Genomic DNA, 14,853 nt, shown 5'->3' on the forward strand with positions numbered 1-14,853 from the left:
TGGAAAAGTTTTCAGTGTCTCTGAATTGCAATACCAATGGTCTGGGTTAACTTCTTTTGGAAAACTTTTGAGAAGAAATCAAATATAGCCGCCCAAAAATTAAACAGTTTAGGACAAAACCAAAACATGTGTGACAGGAACCTCTCTTTTGTTTTACATCTGTCACAAATTGGAGAAACAAAATCGTATATTTTACTCAGTTTAGTTCTGGAGTAATATAATCTGTGCACCACTTTAAATTTTATTAGCCTATGTCTTAAATTTATTGAGCAATCTTGAATCTTCCTAAGACTTTCATTCTAAGTTTCAGCAGATATTTCTTCATCAAAATCCTTGGCCCAGGCTTCTTTTATATGCTCTGTGTTCACACAGCATGAAATCAAATGCCTAGAGTTTTGGATTTAACAAAAAACATTGGTCAAATGCGTTAGTGTTTGGCTTGTTAATAAATTGTGGAATGACTGTTTATGCTGACATATTGATTTAAATTGTGATATGTATTGCAATTAACATCCCAAATATACAGCAAAATCTGACTGTTAAAAAGCAACAGTCAAAATACAAATTAAAATTAGCTGAAAATGCACTCATCTTTAGGTCATACAAGATGTAGATGAGGTTTTTTTTCATTTAAACAAATTTAGAGAAATTTAGCATTACATCATTTGCTCAGTGAAGGGGTGCCGTCAGAATGAGAGTTCAAACAGCTGATAAAAACATCACAATAATCTCCAGTCCATCAGTTGATATACTTGTGAATCAGAAAAGCTGTGTGTTTGTAATAAACGCATCAAGACATTTTTTATTTCAAATTTTAAACATATTTCTTTCTCACTGAAAAGGTCATCTTGTCTGAATCAGGAGAAAAATATGCACAGTAAAAAAAAGAGAGGCAAAAACAGTTTGCACAAATATTTCATGGATTTTTATATGAGAGGTCAACAGGGGATACAATTATTTTGTTTGGATTAAAGACTTGTTTTGGCCAGAAGCAACAATTTGAATTAAAATAAAACAAAACAAAAACAAACAAACAAAAAAAGAATCTTGAAGGATTTATTTCTTACAAACATACAGTTTTTCACTTCACAAGACATTAATTGTTGTCATGCGGATCATTGATATGTTTTCTTGAACTGTTTGGACTCTCATTCTGATGGCACCCATTCACTGCAGATTTTCATTTTTTGAGTCAACTTTTCCTTTTATATTAAATGGAAAATGTAATGAAAGAGTCCATACTTTATTACAGTGTTTACATTTGTTTACTGGTTTTGAAAATGACACACTTCGCATTGCTCAAAGATCTTGCTGACTTTGCTCTCTGATAAGTACATGCTCTTGAGAGAGAAATCAAGTATGTGCAAGAGGGTGTAAGGACATCTCGTGCATGGACACAGTTTGGCTGTATTTATGCAAATGACTAGCCAGTGCTCACATATGCAACTTTTTTCTCCACACATAAATACACAAACTGGTCAAAATTATTTGTGAATGAGGATCAGTATGAGAATGAATGTTTATGTAAAACATTGTTATTATGTTTGTGAACAAATACTTTTCTTTTATTTTCATCAGACTGCAATTGCTAAGCCTTTGGAAATTACCTTCCTTTTTAAATGTATATAAAAATTGTAATATGAAATATTTCAAATAAAAAAATCTAATATATAGAAAATGTAGTCATATTACATAATATATGATTATTTATGTAATTTTACACTTTTATATAAACATTTTTAAACATCTGTAAAAAAGCATTACAGAAGTGGATTGGTGATGACTACCTTTGTTGTCAGAGTTGCTACTGACTACAATAAAACTGAATATACAGTGATTAAAAACAGTAACCCACATATGTGAAAGAGGAAGAAAGTATTATTAATAATATTAAACTTTTTGTCATTTTCACCCATGAATCTGTTTTCATTTACATAAAACAGTAAAGACTAGCTAATAATGTTTGTTTACTTTATTATAAATAGGATTTTTATTTTAATTAAGATAGGACATAGCTGGTCAGCAGATTAATGAAATTAGCTTAATTATATTCTAAAAAAATAATGCTAATAAAAAACGTTTATCAACTATAGTTTTAAGACATTTAAAAATGTTTAATTTGTACTACAGACACTGGATAAATAAAAATGAATAGTACAGTGAAAAAAAAAACAATTACTGTCTATGAGGAAGAAATGCCAAAGTATAATAATAATAATCATAATCATAATAATAAATATCAAATATGGTTTATTATGTCATTTTGCTTTAAACGAACATCTTCAGACACTATGTATCTTACTCTTGAAACAGGTGAGAATTTTCTGTCTGATCTCTTTATTTTTAAAACCATACACAAGTGGATTGACAAGAGGAGGAAAACACAAAAAACTGTTATGGAAAACATCCTGCGTATGTAAGCTGGAACACTTTCAGACCGATGTGCAACGAGGGGAAAAAGAGTGTTGAACTCCAAGAACAGGAAGACCACTAAATGAGTGCCACATGTCTGAAGTGCCTTATTCTTTGCATCAGATTGCTTATTAGTAACACAGGTGATTAATATATGAATGTATGTAAATGCCACAACAGAAAATGCAAGGATGTGGTACAAAACAAGGGTAAACAATCCATAGATGTTATTCACTTTTGTGTCTTCACACATGAGCTTCATTATAGATGGATTATAACAGATGAGATCTGTCATGTGTGTCTGGCAAATCTTGTAATTCAGAAAAAGAGAGAAAAGAACAGTTTTGACAGCAATATTAAAAAGCCACATCCCAGATATGATTTTCACCAAGTTATTGGTATTCATAATAGCTCCATATCTCAGCGGGGAGCAGATAGCGATATACCTGTCAAATGCCATAGCAGTAAGAATAACATAGGATGCGCCACCATATATGTGTACAATAAAGCCTTGAAGCAAACATGCAGGGTAGGATATTGATGTGTCCTGAGACAATATACTATAAAGCAGCTGAGAAAAAAGGTTTGTAGCACCCATTACATCATTGATAGGCATGTTAAGCAACAGTATGTACATTGGTTTGTGAAGATTTCTGTTCAAGCAAATGGTGACAACAATTGTTAGATTGCAGAGTAAGATGAACAAGTAAATTGTTAATCCAAATATGAATGCAGGATAAATGCTTGTCTCAGGCAGTTCTAAAGAGTGTAATGTCAGGACCACTGAAAGGACGGATCCATTTGGATACATGGTTAATGTTAATTGTTAATGGCCTGTTTAAAAAAAATGTAACAGGTGTATAAAAGATAAATATAGAATAATTTACAATTTCGGTATAAATAAACAAAAATTAATAAATAAGATAAAATCTAAATCTCACCAAACTGTTGAATCTTTGTTGTGGTCCAAACTTGAGCTGTCATTTTTTCATTTTGCCTTGTTGCATCTCATACAACCTGATAAATTCAGCAGTATGTTTACCTACAGCACATCTGCTTATCCACAACATATTCAATAAGATAAAATGATGATTTATCTTACTTCAGTGGTGTAGGAAAGCACTTTGTTGTTGTCATCTGATTTATACTTGTGCTGTTTATTATAGGAATGGATTATGTTATTTAGCATGCACACTTTAGATTCTAATCAGGTGACATTCTCTACAGAGCAATTTTTCACATGAGTCAGAAGTCTTAATATACTGCCCTCTGTATTGCCCCTTGAGATATAGTGCAGTTATATGTTCAAATAATTTATTAAATATTTTCATATGCATAATTTTAAATAATTAAATCAGTTTTATTTTTTACTTTCTTGATTTGGTTTTGCTAGACGCATTATAATGCACCTATAATGATCAAGCATTTTTATATTTATACCAAATTAATAACTATATATGCAGTAACACATCTCTGATTTGATTTTTTTTTTTTTTTGGTGTCTTTCAGCTGTTCAGCTGTTAACTTATAGTCAACTTATTTTATAGTTAAATTATTTTTCAAAAAATCAGTCACTCAAACTCGGCATACACTTCAGGTGTCATAATGGCTGGATTAACTCTCTTGTGCCAAATTTACACTGCAGAGGTGGCACAGAAACACTTCTGAAGTAACATTTAGGTAACTTTAGTTTACACAACCTGTTTAATGCTGCTTGGAGGAGGCATGAATGCATTTACACAACAACCTTTATAGCACTTTGATACTAGGGGCTGAGGTTTGTCAGAGCAGGCGTAATTTAGTCTGGCTAAATAATGTTTTGAATATTATTATTATTATTATTTACTAAACAAAAAAAAAGAATTAATATTAATAAACTCGATAACATGGTAACTTCAAGTAAACAGTATATATCTTCCAGATGAACATGCACATCAAATGGTAGGAAACACAAGAATAGATATAGAAAACACCCGGTGTAGGTGAGCTGGAACATTTTGGAGCATAATGATCTTTGCTGGAGGATTGGAAAAGTTTTCAGTGTCTCTGAATTGCAATACCATGGTCTGGATTAACTTCTTTTGGAAAACTTTTGAGAAGAAATCAAATATAGCCGCCCAAAAATTAAACAGTTTAGGACAAAACCAAAACATGTGTGACAGGGACCTGTCTTTTGTTTTACATCTGTCACAAATTGGAGAAACAAAATCGTATATTTTACTCAGTTTAGTTTTGGAGTAATATAATCTGTGCACCACTTTAAATTTTATTAGCCTATGTCTTAAATTTATTTTTTCATTTTGCTTTGTTGCATCTCATACAACCTGGAAAACTCAGCAGTATGTTTACCTACAGCACATCTGCTTATCCACAACATATTCAATAAGATAAAATGATGATTTATCTTACTTCAGTGGTGTAGGAAAACTCGTTGTTGTTGTCATCTCATTTATACTTGAGCTGTTTACTATAGGAATGGATTATGTTATTTTGCATGCGCACTTTAGATTCTAATCAAGTGACATTCTCTACAGAGCAATTTTTTCACATGAGTCAGAAGTCTTAATATACTGCCCTCTATATTGCCCCTTGAGATATAGTGCAGTTCTACGTCCAAATAATGTATTAAATATTTTCAAATGCATAATTTTAAATAATTAAGTCAGTTTTATTTTTTACTTTCTTGATTTGGTTTTGCTAGATGCATTATTTGCACCGATAATGATTAAGCATTTTTATATTTATACCAAATGAACTATATATGCAGTAACACATCTCTGATTTGATTAATTTTTTTTTTTCAGCTGTTCAGCTGTTAGTTAACTTATAGTCAACTTATTTTATAGTTAAATTATTTTTCAAAAAATTAGTCACTGAAACTCAGCAAACACTGCAGGTGTCATCATGGCTGGATTAACTCTCTTGTGCCAAATTTACACTGCAGAGGTGGCACAGAACACTTCTGAAGTAACATTTAGACTTTAGTTTTCACAACCTGTTTAATGCTGCTCGGAGGAGGCATGAATGCATTTACACAACAACCTTTATAGCACTTTGATACTAGGGACTGAGGTTTGTCAGAGCAGGCATAATTTAGTCTTGCTTAATAATGTTTTGATTATTATTATTATTTACTTACGGAGCCCCGCACATGACATGCAAGAAAAAATGAATAAATTGTGCGCACGATTTACTAATTCGTTCCCTTGATTTACTATTACTATGTACTAAAACGTGCACACGATTACTATTGCGTTCCCTTGATTTACTATTGCGTTCCCTCGATTTGCTATATTGTGCGCACGGTTTAGCAAATTGAGGGAACGAATTAGTAAATTGTGCGCACAATTTATAAATCGAGTGAACGAAATAGTAAATCGAGGGAATGCAATAGTAATCATGTGCAGGTAACCAGGTAAGCCGGAGCTCCATCAACATCCAGTGGTGGGGAGAGGTCCCTCTCCTCGGTGGCAGGACCGGAAGCTGTGTGAGCAGGTTTCAACAGGGATGCATGAAATGAAGGAGAAATACGGTAATGAGCTGGAAGCTCTACCTGTATATTACTGGATTAATTTGTTTTATTATACGAAATGGGCCTACATACCGTGGACTGAGTTTTTTGCTGGGTAGTCACAACTGTAGATCTCGAGTTGATAACCATACTCTCTGACCCGGTTGATAGTTTGGATGGGGACGTCTCCTGCAATCTGCTTGGATTTTCTGAGCTCTGATTGCCTTCTGTAGCCTCACATGAGCGCTGTCCCAAACCCTTTCGCTTCTTCTAACCCAGTCATCCACCGCCGGAACTTTGGAAGATTCACCCAACCAAGGGAACATGGGGGGTTGATATCATAAAACACACTTGAAGGGGGTGAGTCCTGTAGATGAGTGAGTAATGAGTTTCTTGCATATTCTGCCCAGGGTAGGAATTCATTCCAGCGTTCTTGGTCTTGACTACAGTAGGATCTAAGATAACGCCCAGGTTCTTGGTTTACTTGCTCCACCTGTCCATTAGCTTGAGGATGATACCCTGATGTTAAGCTTACATTAATGTCTAATTGTTTGTAAAAAAGCTTGCCATACTCGAGATGTGAATTGTGGTCCCCTATCTGAAACGATATCCTCTGGTATGCCATAGACTCGAAAAACATGTTCAAATAAAGCTTGTGCTGTCTCCATAGCTGTGGGTAATCCTTTTGACTGATGGAGGTAGAATTGGTCCTTGGCACCAAGAAGTTTCCTCTGACTCTTATCTTAGTGAAAACGTGTTGGCTTTACCATTCTTACTTCCTGGGCGATACGTGACTGTAAATTGAAATCTGGTGAAGAATAATGACCACAGAGCCTGTCTTGGGTTCAAACGTTTAGCACTCTTGATATACTCCAATTTTTTGTGATCTGTAATCACCTGTAATGGATGAGGTGCTCCCTCCATCCAGTGTCTCCACTCTGACAGCGCTTCCTTGATGGAAAGTAGTTCCTTGTTTCCTACATCATAGTTTTTCTCTGCTGTGGTTAGTTTTCTGGAAAAGAAAGCTCATGGAAAAACTTTACCAGGGTTTCCTTGTCTCTGGGATAGAACTGCTCTGATGCCGACATCAGAGCTTCCACTATACTTCCACTATGAATGGTAGGTCAGGGTTTGGGTTTCAGAATTGGAGCAGTGGTAAAGCTGGTCCTCAGAGTATCAAATGCTGTCTGGGCAGGCGGTGTCCACAATAGTTTCCTTGGTTTTCCTTTAAGCAAAGCGGTGAGTGGTGCAGCAATAGTACTGTAGTTTATGATGAATCTCCTGTAAAAGTTAGCAAATCCTAAGAATCTCTGTAATTCCTTTATTGTAGCTGGATGTGGCCACTCTGTAACTGCCTCAACCTTCTTTGTGTCCATCTCCACTCCATGATGACTGATCTTATAGCCTAGAAAAGTTGTATTTGAGACATGAAATTCACATGTTTCTGCCTTAACATATAAATGGTTTGCCAGTAAATGAGACAGAACATCTTTCACATGTTGGATATTTTGTTCACGTGTCTTTGAATATATTAGAATGTCATCAATGTAGGTGATAATGTGGTGGTTTAGAATGTCCCGAAAGATCTCATTGATAAATGATTAAAACACAGACAGTGATTTGGATAGGCCGTACAGCATCACCGAGTATTCATAGTGCCCCCTGGTGGTGATAAATGCTGTCTTCCATTCATCACCTTCTCTGATCCTGATTAAATTATAGGCACTTCGTAAATCAAGCTTAGTAAAAATTGTGGCTTCACATAATTGTTCTAAGGCTGAGGGAACTAATGGGAGTGGGTACCTCTGGGTACCTTGATAGTGACTGAGTTGAGACCATGATAGTCAATACAGGGGCGGAGGCCTCCATCCTTTTTTTCCACAAAGAAAAATCCAGATGCTGCTGGTGATGTGGATGGGCGGATAAAACCCGACTCCAGAGACTCTTTAATGTACTGTTCCATGGCGTGCTTTTCAGGTATAGTTAATGGGTATACCTTGCTTGTGGGAGCTGCAGTGTTAGGTAATAAGTCTATGTCACAGTCCCAAGGGCGGTGTGGAGGTTACATAGCAGCTTTAGTTTTACTGAAGACTTCCTGGAATTCGATGTACTCTGTGGGAATATTAACTGGTTCGTTATTTTCTGGACTTTCAATACTCGTGGTTAGACATGGAAGTTGTGTATGACCTTGTAGGCAATGATTGTGACAATATGGTGACCATTTGGTAAGTTCCCTGGAACACCAAGAAATCTGTGGGTCGTGGATGGTTAGCCAGGGATTTCCTAGTATTACTGGATGCTGGGGTGTAGTTGTAACATAAAACGAGAGGGTTTCTGAATGGAACAGACCAATCTTGACTGTAATAGGGATGGTTTGATGAGTGATACCTTTGCCAATGGGTTGACTGTTGATGGCGGTGATGTTAATTGGTGGTATGCAAGGAATTACAGGGATGTTGAGTTTAGCCACCAATTCATGATGAATTAGATTCAATGCAGATCCTGAGTCAATTAACGCTGAAACACATTGTACATAAGTTGCTTAAGTGAGGGTCATAAAGAGAGTAATGCACTTGGTGAGTAGATTACTTGAATGTACACTCACTTTAGATTGTGTGGGCTTGTTGGGGCAGCAACGGCATTGGTGAACTGGTTGACCACAGTAAAAACATGTCTCTGTACACGTCGTCATTCATGTTCCTCAATGGAGATTTTGGTAAGACATATTTGCATGAGTTCGACAGGTTCCGGGCAACTAGCATTCGAGGCAGACATTGAAGTTGTTGGTGGACAGGTGGGATTATTACGTATCAGATTATCAATATGGATACCGGTGGTTATCAGTTGTTGTAAATCCATATCCATGTCCTTACAAGCAATCTCAGACTGTAATTTGGGATGAAGACCTCGCTTAAAAGATCGGTTTTAGTGTGGTTTCATTCCAGCCACTTTGCACTGCTATGGTGCAAAAAAAGACTGCATACTCTGCAGCAGTACGGTTTCCTTGACACAACTCCAACAACTGCATAGATACATCTCTCCCTCCAGCCGGGTACTGAAAAACTTCAGTAATTTGCTTCGAAAAATAAGTGAATGAGGTCCGTAAAATGTCATCTTGGTCCCACACAGCAGATACCGATTCTAGAGCTTTCCCAGTAAACAGTGTCATCATAAATGAACATTTTGTGGTATCGTGTAAAAAAGCCTCAGGTCGGTTCTCAAAATAAATGGAACAAAGACGTAGAAACCCTTTACACTTTTCCGCTGTACCATCAAATTTATCGGGTAATGAAAATCTTACCACCTCAGGTCGAGTCACTGGGAGAGATTGTATGTAGCGGGTGAGATGTTCATTAGCGGCTCGCGGGGATGAAAGTTGAGCTTGGAAATCCGTAATCATCTCGTTTTGGTAAGCAAATGCGGCCTGCAGTTGTGAAATCTCCGCTGGATTCTGGTCGGGTGAAGTATTCTGTAATGTAGACTGACTCAGTTGAGTATTCAAATCCATTTGCAGAGATGTTTATTGTAGATATAGTCACACACAGGGTTAAGGCAGATAATCGTGGTCAAAATACAGACAAAGGTCGATATAACAGCAGGAAGTCCGTACAGCAAACAAATCCAAATCGTAATCCAAAAAACAAGGTCAAGAACAGGCAATGAAACATACACATGGCAAAAACTATGGCAATGAGAAAATGCTTGGTAGAGACAGGGAGAACAACACAGTCAGTATTGGGGAGATGGCTCCCTCTGGCGGCTGGATGAATGGATGCAATTTCATGAAATTAAAGTTCTGACAATGCAGATTGGTTGATGAATGAACAGAGGGAGAATGTACATTTTCAAGCTTCAAGTTATTGATCATGCTCTAGCTCTTATATGAGTGCATGATAGAGCGCTCATGTATGGACACAGTTTGGCTGTGTTTATGCAAATGACTAGCCAGGGCTCACATCTGCATTTTTTTTCTCCACACATAAATGCCCAAATTGTTAGTGAATGAAGATCAGTATGAGAATTAATGTTTATGTCAAATATTGTTATGATGTTTGTGAACAAATACGTTTTTGTGTGTTTGTTTTCATCAAACTGCAATAAATTGCTAAGCTTTTGGAAATGACCTTCTTTTTCAAACATATATTATTTAAAAAAAAAATTATTCAAATATATATACTGTAAAATTTAAGTCATACCCAGAGATTTATAGAATTTTATTAAGAATATGATCATTTCATTCATATATATAGAGCAAAATTATTCAATAATTTTTCACAATTTCTATCAACAACAGGTTAGATTCTTCATGAACTGTAAAAAAATAAATGAAAAAATAATAATAATTAAAAACAGTCAAATTTTCCTCAGTTGTTAGTTATAATCATCAAAATTAAAAGAAATAAACATTTGAAATATATCAGTCTGTGTGTAATGAATGAATATAATATACAAGTTTCACTTTTTGAATGGAATTAGTGAAATAAATCAACTTTTTGATGATATTCTAATTATATGACCAGCACCTGTATATATATATTTTTTACAGATTTTTTCCTTGTTTCAGTTACAATGTATTACTTTAGCCATAGCTGCCAGACATTTGACAGTTTATTTTTTACAGGACTTTTTTTTTTTTTTCAGTGCAACTGTAGTTTTGCAATATTTCAAATGACGTTGCATTTTTGACTACTGACTAGATTAATAAAAATCAGTGCATAGTAACTGAACAATAACTATCTGTAACTTTAAAGTATAATACTGTAATAAAAACAACAACAACAACAACAACAATAATAAAAATTTAAATCATATCACATATGTTTTATTATGCAAAATTTACACAAGCTTTTTCAGACACTATTCGACTTACGCTTGAAACAGGTGAGAATTTTTTGTCTGATCTCCATACAAAAATGGATTGACAAGAGGAGGAAATACAAAAACTGTTATGGAAAACATCCTGCATATGTAAGCAGGAAATATTTCAGCTCGAATTGCAACAAGGGGAAAAAGAGTGTTGAATTTCAAGAAAAGAAAGACGACTAAATGAGTACCACATGCTTGAAGTGCCTTATTCTTTGCATCAGACTGCTTATTAGTAACACAAGAGATTAATATATGAATGCAAGTAAATGCCACAATAAAAAAACGCAAGGACATTATTATAGCAGATAAGATCTGTTATGTGTGTCTGGCAAATGTAGACAGAAAATTACAATTTTAAAGTAAAATTAAAGAGCCACATCCCAGTTATGATTTTCACTGTTACTGGTATTCATAAACATTACTGGTATTCATAATGGCTTCATATCTCAGTGGGGAGCAGATAGAGATATACCTGTCATAGGCCATAGCGGTAAGAATGACATATGATGCACCACCATACAAGTGTACAATAAATGCCTTCAGTAAACATGCAGGGTAGGATATTGATCTGTCCTGAGGAAATATTCTTGTAGCACCCATTGTGTCATTGATAGGCATGTTAAGCAACAGCACGTACATTGGTTTATAAAAATTTCTGTTCAAGCAAATGGTGACAACAACTGTTACATTGCAAAGTAAGATGAACATGTATGGTGTTAATCCAAACATGAATGCAAATTAAATGCTTGTCTCAATCAGTTTCAAAGAGTGCAAAGTCAGGACCAGTGAGAGGACAGATATATTCAGAAACATGGTGAAAGTTGGTGAAATCTAAATCTTAGCAAACCATTGAATCTATGATGCTGTCCAAAATTGAGCTGCCATTTTTCATTTCGCCTTGTTGCATCTCATAAAACCTTGAAAACTTTTAACTACAGTTCTTTTAACCACAGAACATTTGATTCTTCACAACATAATAAGATAAAATGATTGCATAACATTCACCTATCAGAAGCCATTTAAAAGGCGGCATCTTTTCAGTGCTGTTGGAAAGCACTTTGTTGGTGTCATCTAAAGTCATCTTTATACTTTTTATATGATTTATACTTGTGATCTGTTTAGGAATATGTGATGGCATTTAGCGTGTGAACATTAGGTTCTAATCAAGCGACATGCTCTACAGATAAATTTTTCACATGAGACATAATTCACCAAGTATACTGCCCTCTGCTGCCCACTGAAAGTGCAGTTATTTATCCAAATTATGTATTAAATATTTTGAAATGCAGCCCTTCATACCATTAAAAAAATAAATAAAATAATAATAATAATATATATATATATATATATATATATATATATATATATATATATATATATATATATATATATATATATATATATATAATATTCATAAATACATGCTTTTATTTCTTACTCTCTTGGATTCGGCTTGTTTATATGCATAATTTGCACCTCTAATGAATTTTGCAGGAGAAACATTTTTTTTTTTTTTTTTTTGTAAAATCTCTGCATTACAAATCAATAATGCTAATGTTTTTAGTTTGTCGTAATTAAATGAGGTAAAGTTCATGCTGTTTTTATTATTATTATTATTATTATTATTATTATTATTATTATTATTATTATTAAAAACTGTAAATTAATGTTTCTCTCATTTCCAGGTTCAATAAATAAACATCAGTACCAAAAAATATTTTTGTATTTTTACAAAAATGTAATTAACCTTACATTTTTTAAGGCATTATTACATTTATTCTAAATTCAAAACTATGTGAATGAAGTAACATTATCAGACTTCATTCAACTTGTTGTCAACATACTTCCAAATCATCAGTCATCGAAACCCATGCAAGAAGCACCTCTGAAGTGACAATTAGGTAACTTTAGTTTCTTTTCAGAAGTTCAGGAAGAACTCACCAAATTGTGGTGCACACTCTTCTCAGCCTGTGTCCACTCTTCAGCCTCTGCTGCCTTCACTTTCATTGATGGGACTGAGAAAAAGGGGTATGAAAAGATTCCTCCCCTCGAGGAGGCCGTCTCTACGCATCTCTGCCTGTCCTTGGACCTGGGATGGAAATCCAATGCTGCTCACAACTCTAAGCCCTGCAGGACCATGTCAGCCCTAGTAGGGCCTAATCCATGGCTGGACAGGCAAAGCCTGCACCTTTGGCTGCTTAGCCTCAACCTAAAACAAAACCAGAGCCCCGACAGTGCCCCCAGACCCCCATGTGCTACACCTTAACCAATCACAAGGGCCCCCCATCCTAAAGTGACATTGGATCCTGAGCAGCAGAAGCCATCCTAATGCGCCAAGAGAGATGAGACAGAGTTCCTCTGTGGCCAGACCTCCATCCAAGAAGACTTGTGCTCACTTGCCATCTAGGGGCGGCACAGTGGCTCGGTGGCTGCACTGATGTCTTACAGCAAGAAGGTCCCTGGCAGAGACAGGAGGCCTTTCTATGTGGAGTTTGCATGTTCTCCCTGTGTCAGCGTGGGTTTACGCTGGGTACTCGGTTTCCTCCCACAGACCAAAGACATGCTGTTTAGGTGAATTGAAGATTCTAATTTGTCCCCCCTGACTTGTGTGTATAACAGACTTGTGTATAGATTGACTTGTGCATAGATTAACTACAGTAGTTCTGACCATGAATATAGCCATAGATGTTGAATGGGGTTAAGAAGAAAATAAACAAACAAAACGCTTGCCATCCTGTGTTAATTTTTACAGCAAATTTTTATTTAGTCTTAGTCATAGTCTTTTGACTAGAATGCCATTTAGTTTTAGTCATATTCAAGTCATCTGAATTGTTTTAGTCTAGCTTGAGTTGACCGAATATCATAAAATTTTGGTCGCCTAAATCTACAGTAGATTTAGTCAATTAAAATCTAATTTAGTTAGATACTCATAGCCTGTTTCCGCAACAAAAAGCCTGTTTCCGTTTCTCTGACATGAGGAGTAGAGCTCTGCAGATGTGTGGCACATATCTAGTTCTCTTTTGTTTTTTTTTTGAGTATTTGGGTCTTTTTACCATTATCCCGTACAGGATGAAAGATATTTCTCCTGATTTAAAAGGGTCATATGATGTGATTTAAACTTTATAAAAGTTAAGAGTCAACCACGCCCTCCTAAAACGGCTCGTTCTAACACGCCCCCACGTCTATGTCACGATGTGTGAAGATTTGCATAATGCCGCCCAGATGTTCACGCAAAGAAAGAAGGTGTACCTTTTATTCTCGTTCTAGTATTGTTGTTGGCGCTGCCGTCATGTCGTATAGACGCTGTGTGTTTCACTGTGAAAGTGAAACTACTTAGTTTGGCCTTCCAAAAGAGGACGATATCCGCTTCGTCATGCCTGGGGCTGATCTGTGCTGTTTGCTGAGGAAATACATCAACTTTGCACTGTGGATCGTAGAATGGGCTATCATCCGTGGATGAAGCGGAATCCAGCCCGGGGTCGTCACATGTGGTTGCTGCCAGCCCAAGGTACGCTCCTTCGTAGAATCTGCCTCAAGCCGCCCGTGGCTCACTCTAGGCCTCCGGCCTCTGCACACTCAAGCCCCCGCGGCTCACTCTAGACCGCGGCCCACTCGAGGCCTCTGGCCTCTGCTCACTCAAGGCCGCGGTGTGTGACGCTGTTTCGTTGAGAAAGGGAAACTACTTTGTTTTTGCCTTCCAAAAGAAAATAAGACTAGAAATCATGTTTATATTACGTTTATAATGGGTTTTATGTTTATGTCTTGTCGCTCCGGCCGGACAAGGCATCATAATATATTAAGAGGCATAACATTTCCGTCACACGCTTGAGGCATTCGGCCAATCACAACGCGCTGGATAGCTGGCCAATCAGAGCACACCTCGCTTTTCAGAGCAATGAGCCTTGTGAAAATCGATGCATTTCAAAAGGCAGGGCATAGGGGAGAAACAATAATGTACAGTATGTGGAAAATAATGTGTTTTTTAAACTTAAATCGCATTAACATTTCATTACACCAAATACACCAAATAATGTTCTTTTTAGTAGCATCATATGACCCCTTTA

The 14,853-nt window shown here is 36.0% G+C and overlaps 2 pseudogenes; both read right to left on the reverse strand.

The window, feature by feature from the left end:
• Positions 1–2,282: 2,282 nt before the first annotated feature.
• LOC109076264 lies at positions 2,283–3,297 on the reverse strand (annotated as a pseudogene).
• A 7,492-nt stretch (positions 3,298–10,789) lies between these two features.
• On the reverse strand, positions 10,790–11,602 carry LOC109076263 (annotated as a pseudogene).
• Between the last annotated feature and the right edge of the window lie 3,251 nt (positions 11,603–14,853).

The sequence above is a fragment of the Cyprinus carpio genome, chromosome B15, assembly GCF_018340385.1.
Source record: "Cyprinus carpio isolate SPL01 chromosome B15, ASM1834038v1, whole genome shotgun sequence".
NCBI classification, from domain to species: Eukaryota; Metazoa; Chordata; class Actinopteri; order Cypriniformes; family Cyprinidae; genus Cyprinus; species Cyprinus carpio.